The 16241-nt window shown below is 43.5% G+C and overlaps 1 protein-coding gene across 1 annotated transcript in view; it reads left to right on the forward strand.

The window, feature by feature from the left end:
* Positions 1–3086, forward strand: part of bcam (basal cell adhesion molecule (Lutheran blood group)) — a 278932-nt gene extending 275846 nt beyond the window's left edge. Inside the window, exon 17 of the mRNA XM_052144479.1 lies at positions 3073–3086. The gene's annotated coding sequence lies outside the window, so the exon portion shown is untranslated. The remainder of the gene's footprint in view (positions 1–3072) is intronic.
* The last annotated feature ends 13155 nt before the right edge of the window (positions 3087–16241 follow it).

Here is a 16241-nt window from a genome sequence, read left to right on the forward strand (position 1 = left end):
GGGATAGTAATTATGTAGAATTTTAAAATGAAGCTCTTTCCACTTGTTATGTAACAGAAACTTATTAATTCCAGCCCATATATTAATGGTAGAAAGAGAAGGATAATTTAATTTCCATTTGAAAAAAGCTTTGGGATGACAGCTGATCTTCCTAATAAGAAATCTTCTAATCCAAAAATTGTTACATTTGATATTGGAAAGCTCCAAACCTCCAATACATAACCGGGGCAATTCACAAACAGATGCTCTGTAGCTACAGTCTGACCTAACCATATGCAAAAGTTTAGGTGAAATAGAATTAATAACCCAGTTATAAACTTTAGGTGAGGAATCCACTCCAAAAAGGTTGATAAATTCATTGTAGGAATAAAAGCTGCCATCCTTCTTCAACAAATCCAAAACAAAAAGAACACCTTTGTCAACCCAGTCCTTAATAAAGATAGATTTTTTCCCACGCAGCACATTCTGATTGTTCCATAGAATACTCCTTTGAGGGGAAAAAATTGTGGCAAAAGGCAAGCTTACAGGCCTCCAAGGCTTGCTTATGAAAATTAGCAAGCTTGAACGGAAGTTTGTTGCATTTAAAATCGCAAGACAATAAAAAACGTAACCCCCCACATTTTTCAAAGATAAATTTAGGTATGTGAAACCATAACAAACTACAATCAGCATTCAGGCAGCGTTTAATCCAGCCGATCTTGAAAACCTGATTGAGAGTACTGAAGTCCAAAGCATTCACACCTCCCTCCAAAGTATTTCTTATCAGAGTCTTCCTTTTAACATACTCAGTTTTATTTTTCCACAAGAATTTAAATAGTATAGAGTCGATAGATGAGCAAGTTTTCGGGTTGACATATAAGGACAAAGCCGGGTAAACAATCCTAGAGATGCATTCAGCTTTAGATATCAATACACGACCATAGATAGTTAAATTTCTTTGTAGCCAGCAATTGAAGACATTCTTTAATTTTTTTTGTCCGTTGTGAAAAATTATCTAGAATTCTATCTTTGGGTGATTTACTTATTAAAATGCCTAAATATCTAACAGAACTTTTAATCTCAATACCCTATATATGACCTTTTTCAAGACTGTGAATAGGCATAATTTGACTTTTATTTCGATTAACAGTGAGACCAGAAGCATTAGAAAATGTTTTTAAAGCTTCCAAAATAACAGGAACCTGTTTCTTGTCTTTTAAAAACAAACAGGTGTCATCCGCCAGTTGACTAATTAGAAAAGTGTGTTCAGCTACAACAATAATCTGAACATCTACACAGCGAGTAATAAAAATATTAAGAAACTCTGTAACTAATAAAAACAAAAATGGTGAAAAAGGACACCCTTGTCTGATGCCCCTGCTCGCTCGGTCACAGTCATAGATAGTATAGGCCGCAGTAGAGGTGACGTATATATGCGCTCCGGCGCAGTGGAGGTGACGTATTTCCGCTTTTGAATGGAGCTCCACTCGCTCCGTAGTCTGCAGCCAGCCCCGGTGATTGGTTACAACAGCTGTCCACAATCTGTCTCCGCCTCACTCTGGAAAATAACCTATCATAATTATCGTCATCGTGTTTTAGATTCATTATTTACATCGACCATTTCTCTCCGAGGGAGATTATATTAATTACGCTTTATTTTCTGTCGCAGTGGGCATAATTCTTCTGCCAGCATTTAAATACGGTTTTTAGAATATTCCTGGTTCAATACAATTTAAGCTCAATCGACAGCATTTATGGCATAATGTTGATTAGGCCTACCACAAAATATTATTTCGACTTGTCCCATCTTTTCTTAAAAAAATAGATGCAAAATATCAAGTGAGGCACTAAAAATGGAAGTGAATGGGGCCGATTTCTGAAAGGTTTAAATGCTGAAATGTGAAGTTTATAATTTTATAAAACAAACATACATTAAATCTTATGTTAAATCTTGTTTATTATTTGAGCTGTAAAGCTGTTTTAAAGTCGTTACGGTCATTGTATGGTTTTAGGGTTTGCAGCCTTATGTTGTCATGGAAACAAAGTTGTAAAATTGGATGTAACTTCCCACAGATAACGTTAGTAAGCGATTATATCACACTATCATGTTACATGCATGTTTACATTTTGTGGCTAAAGGCTATAAAACAATTAGTAGCCTATATTAAAGTCCCCATGAATTCAAAATTGAACATACTTACTTTGTTTGCCTAAATTGATCGTTTTGTGGTGAACAATTCATCCATGCAAGTCAATCCACACAAAACAAATTTTTGGCTTCGTAATCTTTAATCAAAATCTGAAAATTCCCCGCCCCTCTGCATCGGAGGACCTTGCCTGATGACGAAGGTTTGACGGTTTAGGTGTCTCCAGAGCCATATAGAGAGAGAGTTGCGACAACTCCATTGACTCCAATGGAACGTTTTTTTTTACAGCAATGGCGGCTCGTGGAGCCTCTCAATAGTTCGACCAAGATGGCGCTCTGAGTGGACGTGTTTCTCTGAGCTCCGCAAACCGAACTGTTTTCTATATAGTTAAAGTGTGTACAAAACTGACTTTTTGCTTTTAGTTCATGTACCGCGTTTGTCCGGCTGTATTCTGGTTACTTTTGCTAGTATAATGAAGTCTCAGGAGAAGAGGAAAAGCGGCGCTAAAAAAGCGCTGGCTGGTACGTGTTTTACCAACATGGCTGAAACGTTAGCTCCCACTGAGCAGTCAGATTCAAACAACATGCTCATTGACAACATGCACGACTACCTCGAGTCAGACACGGAGGTACTGAAGGTCTCGTTAGTGGATGATAATTTTCCGCAACTTCCCATTACCCCGGTTATATCACCTGCACCTAAATGTAGACGTGTGGAAGATACGACAACTGGCGCAATCCTCTCCCAGCTTTCCTCCCTCTCGCAGCTGATAAACAGCAGGTCAGATGCCTTGGAAAAGTTGGTCAGTGACAACTCCATGGTGATTGCCAACGTGAATATGGCAGAAAACACCAAGTTACAGAAATCTGCTTGGTGTTACAGAAAACACCAAGCAGATTGCCGGTATTAAAGATTTCTTTGATGCTGTTTGTGCTGAAGTTAAAAGTGTTAAAGAGAGAGTTGACCGCTGTGATTCGCTGATTGAGGCCTGCAAAGTTAATACTGACAAGACTGAGCAGCGTGTTTCTCAATTAGAAGCGTTCTCCCGACGCTGGAATCTCAAGCTCTACGGCCTAGACGAAAACGATCAGCAGGATCTGCGACTTGAGATCATCCGGATATGCCAGGGTCTGCTCCCAGAGGCTAAAACCAGGCTTCCAGATGCCATAGACGTCGTTCACCGCCTTGGCCCCAGGAAGCCTGGTAACATTCAACCGAGAGGTGTCATCCTGCGCTTCTCTTCCAGATTCTATCGTGATGCCGTGTGGCGCTCTGCAAAGAACTCCGGCTTCCTGAAGACCAAAAACCTCAAACTGGCGGAGGACTTGTCGGCAGAGGACAGAGAGAAAAGAAAGAAACTGTGGCCCATTGTTGATCAGGCCCGGAAAGATGGCAAGCCAGCTTTCTTCGTGGGCGGTCGTGCTTTTGTGGGTGGAAAGGAAATTCTCCCTCCTTGAGACTTTGTAGATGAGGTAATTCTAGTACACAGCTTAAGGCTGTCTTTACTTTATATGTTCTTTATGTGATTTAGTCAGGTTTTAATACCTGCTATTTATGTTACTGAATCAAAGTTGCTCTTTGGAGCAGAGGTGTGTCAAAAATTGTTCTAACATGCTTGTTAATGCATAGCTTGTCACTCTATGTTCAGAAATATTTTTATTTTTATTTTGATGCCTCAAACTATAACGGCTCAATAGCGGATCAATGCTGTCTATTAGCCTTTCGTTTATGTTTAGTTACTTTTCCTGGGGGGGATTAAATAAATAAATAATAAAATTATCTTTATAATTACAAAATTGAGTGGGAGTAAAAGAAAACGGGCTCTTTTTAGGTTTTCCTTACAAAGGACCCTCTTCATAAAATGTCTACAGTCTGGTTGATTGTACTGATAGCATATGTTCACAAATTTCACATAAGGTTTGCTGTTCTCAGACCCATGTTGGCGCTTTTGTAGAGACTTTATCCTACTTATTTCCGTTATACGCTCTACCATTTTTCTGGTCTAGTTTTTCTTGTATTCATTTATTTTATTCTATTTTTTTCCTTATGTCTTTATCTATTATTTCTTTAAACACAAGAGGTTTAAGAAACCACCTTAAACTAAAGGCTATATTTTTATACTGTAAACAGCTTAATACTGACTTTTGTTTTGTACAGGAATCACACTCAATTGAACAGGATGCTAACTTTTGGAAATCACAGTGGGGGGTGACCTGTGGCTATCTCACGGATCTGAGCGCTCAGCTGGTGTTTGTATTTTAAAAAACCGCTTTAGTGGAAAAGTTTTAAACTCTGACTGTGACAAAAGCGGTCATTACATATTTTTAGTTCTAGAAATTGCTAGCGTAAATTATATTATAGTTAATGCTTATGGCTTCAATTCTCAAACAGAGAACAACAGTTTTTTTGATAATTTTGATAAGCTCAAAGTGAGAATCTTTTTAGCAATAACGAATCGGTTACCTAACGTAACCTCGGTTCTCTCTAGATGAGGGAACGAGTATTGCGTAAGCTAGCTTACGCTACGGGAAAGATTCATCTTTTCTGAGATATTGAAGCCAAAAAATTATCCTTAATTTTGTATCATTTGTCAACGCAGTGCAGCAACTGCAGACCTTGAGCGGGCTAGCTAGCGAGCTCATTGGTTGCTCTGCGGCAACTGCTGCAGCCTATAGATCGAACTTGGCGTAACTCGCGTCCAATGAGAGGCATCCACGCCTACTGCACCAAAGCCCGCCAAAATGGGCGTGGCTAGAGTGCATATAAGCGTAGTTCGTAGGCTGGAACCCTGGTTTTCATTGAATGAAGCTGAAAGTCGCCGTGGCGCGAAGCACGGCCGGCTACGCAATACTCGTTCCTCATCTAGAGAGAACCGAGGTTACGTTAGGTAACCGATTCGTTCTCTTACGAGAGGTTCTCTCATATTGCGTAAGCTAGCTTACGCTACGGAACCCATTGTCAACGCCGTGCGTGCCAAGCATCCACTGCATGAGCCCCGGGGTGGGGGGACCCGGGGAGCCCTTGTGAGTGGGGAAATAATATTTGGCCGGCAAGAGTGCGGGCCAGTGTGTGTGTAATACATAAGCACATAGTGGGAAGGGAACGACAGAGGGCGGTGCCGGTCTGTGTTGAATGAGTCCCATCAGTGCAGCTCACCAGGGGAGCTGTAGCATATTAAACCGCTAGTAGTTTTGCCTGCAGGGTGGGCACTTCCAGATTGTAAAATCTGACAAAGGTGGAGGGGGAAGCCCAGCCCGCTGCCACACATATGTCGTGAATGGAAATCCCGCTGGACCATGCCCACGATGAGGCCATGCCTCTAGTGGAGTGAGCCCTAATGCCCAACGGGCATGGCAGGTCTTTTGACGCATATGCGGCAGCAATAGCGTCCACTATCCATCTAGACAGTGTCTGTCTCGAGGTGGCGAGACCTTTGGTGCGCCCTCCGAACGAAACGAAAAGCTGCTCAGAGCGCCTGAAAGAGGCGGAGCGTGCAGTATACAATCTCAGTGCTCTGACTGGGCAAAGGAGATTGGCGTCGCTGCTCGCTATCGGATGCTGGCAGCGCCGATAGGGAAATGACCTGTGCTCTGAAAGGAGTACCGATCACCTTGGGAACATAGCCGTGTCTAGGCTTTAAAATGACCTTGGAGTCACTTGGTCCAAACTCAAGACACGCAGCGCTGACAGACAGCGCGTGAAGGTCTCCCACACGTTTGACTGATGACAGGGCAGTCAGAAAAACGGTTTTGAGTGAAAGGTATTTCAAATCCATGGATTGAAGCGGTTCGAAAGGGGGGGGCTTTCATAGTTTCGAGAACTATAGAAAGATCCCAGATAGGAACCGATGGGGGGCGCGGGGGTTCATCCTTCTAGCTCCCTTGAGGAACGGATGACCAGCTTGTTTTTTCCCAGTGACTGGCCGTGCAGGGGTTCAGCGAACGCCGCGACAGCCGCCACATACACTTTGAGCGTGGATGGGGATCTGCCCTTATCCAGCAGCTCTTGTAAAAACACGAGCAGCGACGACACCCCACATGTCCGTGGGTCCGGGTCTCTGTCGGTGCACCATTTTGAAAACACAGACCATTCTGACGCATAGAGTCTTCTCGTGGAAGGGGCTCTAGCGCGTATGATGGTGTTTATTACCCTTCTGGCAGAGCGACGGGTAGTCGCTGATCACCCACGCTGCAGCGCCCAGCTCTGGGTGGGGATGCCAGATCGTGCCGCGAGCTTGAGAGAGGAGATCTGCTCTCACTGGGATGGGCCACGGCGCTGTCAGTGACAGCTGCGTAAGCTCCGGAACCATGTCTGATTCTCCCAACGCTGGGCTATGAGGAGCACCGAGTGACGCTGCTTCCCTGATCCTCTGCATTACCTGTGGCAATAGCGAGACGGGAGGGAAGGCGTAAGCGGGCGGTTGGGCTAGTCCTGGGCCAGCGCGCCCTCGCTGAGAAAAATATTGGGCAGTGAGAGTTCTCTTCTGACGCAAAGAGGACTATCTCTGCTCTGCCGAATATGCGCCATAACTTCTGGACTGTTTGAGCGTGCAGGACCATTCCCTGGAGGAATATTGTCTCTGGACAGTCTGTCTGGGCCGCCGCTCAGGTGGCCTGGCACGCGCGTCGCCCTCAGCGAGCGCAGGTGGCACTGGGACCAACTCAGTATGCTTTTCGCCAGATGGAAGAGGTTCCTGGATCTGACACCGCCCTGATGGTTTAGGTAGGATACCACAGATCTGTTGTCCGAACGGACCAGGACGTGGTGACCCTGAATGACCGGGAGAAAGAGCACAAGCGCTGCATCGACCGCTATCATTTCCAGACAATTTATGTGAAGGAGCTTTTCCTGAACTGACCATAGGCCAAAAACCGGAGAGCCCTCGCGAGACCGCGCCCCAACCCGTGTTGGACGCGTCTGTCGAGATGACTTTTCGGCGAGATACAGCTCCCATCGCCACTCCCCGCTGATACCATTCGCCACTGTCCAGGGCTGCAGAGCTGAAATACAGGTCTGAGTCACCTTGATCGGCTGGTGGCCTGTGGCCCAAGCCCGGCGAGACGCGCGGGTGTTTAGCCAATGCTGAAGCGGGCGCATGCGCAGTAAACCCAGCTGAAGTACTTCTGCGGCTGAGGCCATGTAACCTAGCACTCTCTGAAATTTTTTCAGAGGCGTGAGGCTGTTCATCTGAAAGGACGCGGCTAGTCACTGAACACGGAGCGTGCGCTGTGTAGATAAGCGAGCCGTCATTGCCACGGAGTCTAGTTCTATTCCAGGGAAGGAAATTGCCTGACTGGGCTGTAGTGAGCTCTTGGTCCAACTGACTGCAAGACCCAAACTGTTCAGATGGCTGAGGAGAACTGTTCTGTGAGACAGAAGCTCCGTATGTGACTGTGCCATAATCAGCCAGTCGTCCAAATAGTTCAGAATTCGCAAGCCCTGACTCCGCAGGGGTGCGAAGTGCCGCATCCATGCACTTCGTGGAAAGTACGGGTGCTAAAGACAGGCCGAACGGAAGGACGGTGTATTGATAAACCTGGCCGTCAAGGCTGAATCTCAAGAATGGCCTGTGACGGGATTTATCTGAATCTGAAAGTAGGCATCTTTCAGATCGAGAGAGATAAACCAGTCCCCTGGCGCGTATGCGCGAGGAGTTTCCTGATTGTAAGCATTTTGAACAGTCTTTTGCAAGCACCTTGTTCAAACCCCTGAGATCTAATATTGGTCTGAGGCCGCCGTCTTTCTTGGGAACAAGAAAATAACGGCTGTAAAACCCCGACTCGCTCAGCTAAGGCTGCACTTCTCTATTGCCCTTTTGCACAGAAGGTTTGCTATTTCTGAACGAAGCATGCAGGCTGCTTCCGTGTTCTCAATAGTTTCGAGCCAGCTCTGAAGCGGGAGGGCGGCGATCGAACTGTAGCAAATAGCCCTGTTTTATTGTGCTTAACACCCATTTGGATATCCCTGGGATAGCTTCCCACGCTTTGAAGCGTAACGCTAGAGGGTGAATGGCCAAATCGCCCTGATTGCTGCACACAGCGCGCTGAACAGAATGTGTGAGCCGCTTACTGTGCTTATGCATGACTGCTCGCAGACAGCAGGGACAGGCTGTTCTGTGAGTGACTTCCGATTGAGGTGAATGGGGAAAGAGTCACATCTGTTAAGTGATGCGCGAGCATAGTCACGGGCACGGGACTTACATACAGAGAAGTGTTTGCTGGCCGTGGTGACAGAGCGGGCAGAGAATGGGCACGCGACGTATTCGTGAGTGCATTTATTGACTCTAACACTCGAGCGGTTTGTGTCCGCTTTATGTGAGTGGGCTCTGATCGGGACACGGGAAGTGTAGTGCTTGTGTGTAGGGGTGAACACTGGATTGTGGGCACATTTTCTACATATAAGGCTGGTCGTGTGACAGAGCTGCCAGAGAAGGGGCGCTGCACGGATTCGCGGGCGCGCTTATTGACTCTAACACTCGAGCGGGCTGTGTCCGCTTTATGTGAGTGGGCTCTGAGAGGAACACGGAAGTGTAATGCTTGTGTGTAGGGGTGAACACTGGATTGTGGGCACATTTTCTACACATAAGGCATGTTTGCTCTTTACAAGATTTCTTTGGGTCGCCATGAAAACGGCGCTTTAGTGCAGGCAAGCGGGCAGTATCACCGGCTTGTTGGCTGCTGAATCCACCACTGTAGTAGCCTGAGAGAGGGGACTGACAGGGGCTAAGCTTTGACGGTGGTCCGGCCGCGGCGGGACTGAGCCGTCGTTTTTTCAACAAGGCTAGGAGGACTTCGGTTGCTCAGGTTTCAGCGCAACCTTAGACCGAGGCCCGCGGGGGGGTGGCGGTCTGCGGCGGCTGTCTGAGCCCGATCGAGGGCGGCCGCCCTGTCGACGCTGAGAAGTCTGACTTTGTTGAGCTCACCGCTGTGAAGAGGCTCGTGCAGGAGGCTGGTCACGTGGGCGGCCTGCAGAGGAGCTAGCACGACGCGGCAGGAAGAGGTTCATGGCTTCGGTGGCTTTCTGGACTTCTGAAAAGCGGTCAACAATGCCACTCACCGCAGAGCCGAAGAGACCGGTCGGAGAGAGTGGTGCGTTGAGGAACGTGGAGTGCTCTGCTTCTCCCATGTCGGCTAGCGTTAGCCACAGGTGTCTCTCGGTCACAGTCAGCGAGGCCATGCACTTCCCTAGAGCTTGGGCTGCAGCTTTGGTGGCGCGAAGGGCGAGGTCCGTCGCGCTTCTTAGATCTGTAACAGCCTCTGGGTGCCTGCCTTTCTCATCCCACTCCGAAGAAGGTCCGCTTGGAGGATCTGTAAGACGGCCATGGGGTGCAGAGCAGATGCGCTTGGCCGGGCGGCGGAATAGGCGCTGCCAACATAGGCGGAAGTCGCTCTGCAGGCCTTAGATGGGAGCACTGGCTTAGACCGCCATCTCGCGGAGGGCGGGCAAAGGTGTGCTGCTACCGAATCCTCGACCGGGGATGGAGGAGTAGCCCTTCTCGGTGGCGCTGTCCACCGGGCGCAGAGGGGTGGAGACGTGGGAACGGATCCTGGCCGAGAAAGGCGCTGCTCCACGCACTTTGCAAGCTCAGTGTGGAGTTCCGCAGGAAGGGAGCGCCCGGCCGCTGGTGTTGCGCTGGCGACGGCTCTGAAGAAAGCAGCCGCCGAAGTCTGTTGGGAGCCTGCTCAGGGGCGGTGACCACTGAGCCCGAGGCGGTCGACGGCCTGTGTGAGGAGGCGTTAGTTCCCCTTCGACCCGCACGGGTCCTGCTGGATTCCTGGGCCGAGGAGGAGGCGTGGGAGCCTGACCACTCGCTGTCCGAGCCATGATGGAACAGCCCTTATCCTCCACCTCGTCCTCCGAGATGGCAGCAGTGCGGCCGCTGGGCGGCAACTGCGCGTCCCGGGGGGGCAGGGAGGGTGAGAGCGATGCTCGAGGGAGAGGCTCCAGCAAGGCAGTCGCTTCTATCACCGGTTCTGGCAGCCTTTGGGAGCGGCGGAACGGAAGGCGGCACGGCGGCTTCGGTTCTGAGCGCTTCGAGTCGAGCCCGCAGGGTCGACATCGGAAGCTCCTCGCAGAGGTCGCATCCGCCTTCAGCGAGGGCGAGCTCTGCATGCCCCAGTCCCAGGCAGAGAGCGCAGATGATGTGGCGGTCTCCGGCGCTGAGAGGGGCGCGGCATGAAGCGCAAGAGGTGCGAGGCATCTTAAAAAGACGCCGTTACTCTTTTGTGAAGTTCGTTAAGAACTAGCTTGCTCTAAAAAGGATACGTCGCCGGATGGCGTAGCTCGCAGGATGGCTGAAGGTGGCGGAGACGTCCGGCTTCTTCGAAGCGCTGTCCAAGCTTGCTAGATGCCCCTCGAACGGCGACGCGGCTTCCAGTTCAGAGATGCGAAGAGCTTCGCTGAAGAGATGAAAATCAGGGTTCCAGCTTACTGAACTACGCTTATATGCACTCTAGCCACGCCATTTTGGCGGCTTTGATGCAGTAGCGCGGACGCTCTCTCATTGGACGCGAGTTCGCCCAAGTTCGTCTATAGGCTGCAGCAGTTGCCGCAGAGCAACCAATGAGCTTGCTAGCTAGCCCGCTCAAGGTCTGCAGTTGCTGCACTGCGTTGACAAATGATACAAAATTAAGGATAATTTTTTGGCTTCAATATCTCAGAAAAGATTAATCTTTCCCGTAGCGTAAGCTAGCTTACGCAATACGAGAGTACCTCTCGTAAGAGAACTGGGAGTTGTTAAAGTATGAAATTGCTAAATTTCTCAGGAAATACAGTAGTGATTTAGCTAAAAAAAGAAGAACAGAGGAAAACGACACTATACGTAAAATTGCGTCTTTAACTTCTAAGCCTTTAGATGTACTTACTGAGTCAGAACAGTTGGAGCTTACTAATCAGCAGCATAGGTTGGACGAGATATATAAAAGAAAAGCTGAAGGTGCTTTTGTTAGATCTCGCCGTAAGTGGGTCGAAGAGGGTGAGCAGAATTCTGCATATTTTTTTAGACTAGAAAAGCAGCAATCAAAAAAATAACACCATTCAACAATTAAGTATTGATGGAACAATTACTGACGATTCAAAGAAAATTGCCAAGTTTTGTGCTAGATTTTACAGTGATCTTTAAACCTCTAGATATTGTCCCCAAGATGCCACATGTTTCTTTAATTCTATTCCTAATATCAATCAGATTTCTGAAGCTAATTATGACTTTTGTGATGCCACTATTTCTCTAAATGAAATCACTAATGCTATTAATCAACTAAAAATTAATAAATCACCCGGTACGGACAGCTTTACTGCCGAATTTTTCTCTGAGCCTAGCCCCGTTTTTAAAAGAAGTTTTTGCTGAGAGTGTTTATAGAGGTTCCTTGCCACCTACATTAAGTCAGGGTCTAATTACACTCATTCCTAAGCCTAAGAAAGATTCTCTCCTGTTAGATAATTGAGCTCCATTTCCTTATTAAATAGTGACTATAAGATTTTTGCTCTGATACTTGCTAAGAGACTGAAATCCGTACTAGACTCTATTATTTATGAGAGCCAATCTGGGTTCATGCATAATAGACATATCTCAAATAATGTGAGATTGGTTTTAGATTTATTAGACTACTCTGAGCTAGTTCATGAAGACAGTTTTATTTTTTTCATTGACTTTTACAAAGCCTTTGATTCTTTAGAACACGATTTTATATTGGAAACCTTAAAAAGTTCGGTTTTGGTCAGTTATTCTGCAGATCGGTCCAAACTTTGTACACTAATGGAAACGGTTCTATTAAATTAAGCAATGGTACTTCCCCAAGGTTTGATTTAAAGCGTGGAGTACGGCAAGGGTGTCCTCTTTCTGTTTACCTGTTCCTTCTCGCTGCCCAACTTCTTAATTTACACATTAAAAACAGTCCTATTAAAGGTATTAGTGTGGCAAATAATCATATTTTAAACAGTTAGTTGGCGGACGATACAGCCCTGTTTTTGGCAGATGCTTCACAGGTTTCAGTTGCGATTAATCTTATTCGCTCTTTTTCCAAAGCTTCTGGTCTCACCCTCAATCTTAGCAAATGTGAACTGTTACCAGTGAATAACTGCTCTGCTTCCGTAGTGTGTAATATTCCTGTAAGAGATTCAGTCACATATCTTGGTGTTCATATCACCAAAGATAGAAATGCCAGAGGTAAGTTAAACTTTTCTCCCCTCGTTGAAAAAACGCAAAAGGTTTTCAACCGATGGTTACAAAGAGATCTTTCTTTGAAAGGCAGAGTTCTAATCATCAAGGCGGAAGGTATTTCTCGTTTAACCTATGCTGCTCAGTCATTACATGTAGATAACTCCTTTTGTAAATCTGTCGATAAGATGCTATTTAATTTTCTATGGAAAAATAAAACTCACTATATTCGTAAGTCTGTAGTTCTGAATTCTTACAACAAAGGGGGCTTAAATTTCGTAGACTTTAGCTCGCTCAACAACACATTCAAGATAAATTGGATCAAGCAATATCTCAAACACCCTACTTCCATCTGGAATTTTATTTCTCATTATGTCTTTTCACAGTTAGGTGGCCTAAAATTTATTCTGCTCTGTAACTATAAAATACAAAAAATCCCAGTTAAACTCTCCAATTTCCACCAACAGGCTCTTTTGGCATGGGCTTTACTTTACAAGCATAACTTCTCTCCACAGAGGTGTTTTCAATTTTAATATTGTTTATAAGAACAAGTCACTTTTTTTATGATAATTGGTTCAACAATGGTATTTTATTAGTCAGCCAACTCTTTAATAAGAATGGACTACTATTCAGTTATTCAGAATTTCTTGCCAAATATAAGATCCCAGTAAGCCCAAGAGAATTCTCTATAGTTTTTGATGCTGTGCCCTCAGGTCTTCGTATGTTATTCAGGTCTTGTGATATCTCTCCGCCATTGTCAATGTCACCTCCTGATCCAACTCAGCTTCCGTTAGGTAAAGTCTGTTTCTCTACCAATAAAGCATCGAACTCTAAAATTAGATCCTTGTTTCAGATGGACCTAGTCTCTATTTCTCCTGCATCCTTCTATTGGAATAAGTTTGACCTTAACATTGATTGGGAAAAAGTCTGGTCCCTACCTCAGAAGTTCCTTTTAACTAACAAAATTAAAGAAGTCTCATTCAAGTTACTATACAGGTTTTACCCCACAAATGTTTGCTTAAATAAGTTTAGGAATGACATTGATGTAAAATGCTCCTTTTGTGGCTTGCATCCTGAAACTATTTCACATTTATTTTGGTCTTGTGAATTCACTTATAAGCTCTGGAAAGACATTAATTCATTTTTAGTTGACAATATACTTCCTGAGTTCTCCCTGTTCTACAAAAATGTAATTTTTGGTTGTTTTAGTGACCATGGGAAGGACAATGGTGCACTCTTTCTAGTAAACCTAATTTTATTTGTTGCCAAATTCCATATGTAAATTCGGTAATAAAAAAAAACACTTTTTTCAGTGCTAAAAACTGAAATGGAACAGTATATTTCTACTATCTCTTCCATGCAAAACAAAAAAGCTGTTAAGACTGTGGTTAATTGTACTATATTCAATGTGTTTATTTTATTAATTCTTTTTATCTTTTGTGTTTTAGTGTGGTTAAACTTTTTTATATTTTATTTTTTTATTTATGTATTTTTATGTTTTGTATGTATCTTTTTTTTAAAAACTTTTGCTACTTTGACTGTATTGTTGATTACTTTCAATAAAGTAAAAAAAAAAAAATTAAAAAAAAATAGTTCCCGGAAGTAGCAGCAAACACATGCCGCGCCGTACAGATGCAGCAGAACAAACCGTTTGCGACGCACTTTTAAAAGGTGAGACGTTTAAAGAATAATATTATCTTATTCTGTATATTATCAGTACATCTAAATAAAAATAACATGTAAATTATAACCTTAGTTGAGTACTACTCATTAAATTAGGAGATAAGGGATGTTATCGGATAACTAACAGATTAGGCAAGGATTGGAGCTGGATAAAGTTAGTAACGAACACCTTATTAATTGTAAAATCTTTGCAAATACCTCACACATTTTTTTGTTGTTGTAATTTTTATTTATATTTAGATTGCTCCTGCTGACTTGAGCCAACCATTTTTTTCTCCTCTCCATGTTAGTGGGGAAGCCATACATTCGCACACCTTTCTCTGAGCGATTGGAGCATCCCCATGCAGCACAGCAAACAATGGTGAAGACTATGCAACTACAACATGAAAGAAAGGACACATACAAAATGCTTGGCATGCTATTTAATTTATTAGAAATGTATTCATGAATTGCTGTATATAGTTACTGCATTTATTTGAATAAAAATACAAAAAAAAAGTAATATCGTAATATGTTATTACAATTTAAAATAACGGTTTTCTATTTTAATGTATTTTAAAATGTAATTTACTCCTGTGATGCCAAGCTGAATTTTCAGCCTCATTACTATTGAACGGCAGTTTATATACGAGTATGCTAAAGTTGTTTTAAAGCTGAATATATTGTGTATATGAATAAGTATTGTAAAAATTATACATTAGATATATAATATTTATAATACATAAATAATTATATTATTATATATAGAATTGTAAGAATTGTAAACAATAAGCTTCATTTCACTAAATTTTACATTTACGTAACTGCTGCTAATAGTTAATAGTTAATTGACCCATTGTTCGGTGCGAGCTGGAAATCACCTGTCACCAGCCTGTCTCTGTACTATCTAAAAAGTCATAAATATGACATTAGTTACCATGAGATTAGTGAAAACAATGAACATGAGGTAACATAAAAAGGCAACAGAAACCCTAGCCTGAAATAAGTTGAGGCAAATAACCGTAGCTTGAACACTAATCCTCAAATATTAGCTGATTTGATCTTTAAAAACAACATCGCTGTAACAACATACTCATGCTACATACATATGTCGGTGTGTTACATAAATATATAAAATAAATGCATTTATTGACTACTAATTACCAGAAATCGCAGTTCTGTCACTCTACTCTAACAGTTTGAAATGACCGCAAAAGCACTTCCTGGAACTATCTGAAGTCTACGTGAATCACGTGACGATCAAGCATTTAGAACTTCCGTTGTCGCAACTCTCTCTCTATATGGCTCTGATTTTACTGTATGCCCCTCACTGTAACTGGAGGGACAAGTCGAAATAATTGTTTGTGGTAATCAAGATTATGCCACACATGCTTAACTATTGTATTATTTTTAATTAGCTTAACTTGTATTAAACCTGGAATATTTCTTTAATATTTTTATTTTTATCTGTTTTTCACTGGTCACGTTTCCTCTCAGTTTACAAAATATCAGGAGACTCTGTTATGGGCAATGCACAACAAACAAAATAATTAATGTTCAGGGTTTTCATTTGGTGAAGAGTTGCCTACATAAAATATGTTTATCCTGTAACTCACTTCTATGCTCTGCACAGCTAGAAAAAATATAAATAATAGTAATCATGAGCTAGCTTTGCTACTTGTTCCACAAATGGTTATTTAATTATGTTCTTCATCTCAGGTGTTTTTATGCACTACAGTCACTACCATGACGCTTGAAACAAACTACAACACATAGAGACTGTATCACCTAGATATCATAAAGAGACTGTGTCTGTACCAAACACAAAACCCTCACTAAATCATTTAGACAAAATTTGATTAAGGTCAAACGTGAACAAAACAAACAAATTAAAGATAAACATTATATAAAGATAGGGCTACTAAACATTAGATCTCTTTCTACCAAAGCACTAATTGTAAATTAAATTATTACAGATCATAGTTTGGATGTGCTTGCTTAACTGAAACCTGGCTTAAACCGGATTAATATATTTACATTTATTCATTTGGCAGACGCTTTTATCCAACACGATTTAAAAAAGAGGAAAACATAAGCGAATCATCTTAAGAAGACTGTGGTATGAAAAGTGCCATACTACAAAGTTTCACTAGCATCAAATCAAATCACTTTGTCACACGACCATATACACAAGTGCAACAGTGGGTGAAAGTCTTGTGAGAATAGCACATGATTCGGGTGGCTGGAGTCTCTGATGATTCTCCAAGCTTTTTTCACACACCACCTGGTACATATGT

This window comes from Xyrauchen texanus, chromosome 15 (assembly GCF_025860055.1).
Source record: "Xyrauchen texanus isolate HMW12.3.18 chromosome 15, RBS_HiC_50CHRs, whole genome shotgun sequence".
In the NCBI taxonomy this organism is placed as follows: Eukaryota; Metazoa; Chordata; class Actinopteri; order Cypriniformes; family Catostomidae; genus Xyrauchen; species Xyrauchen texanus.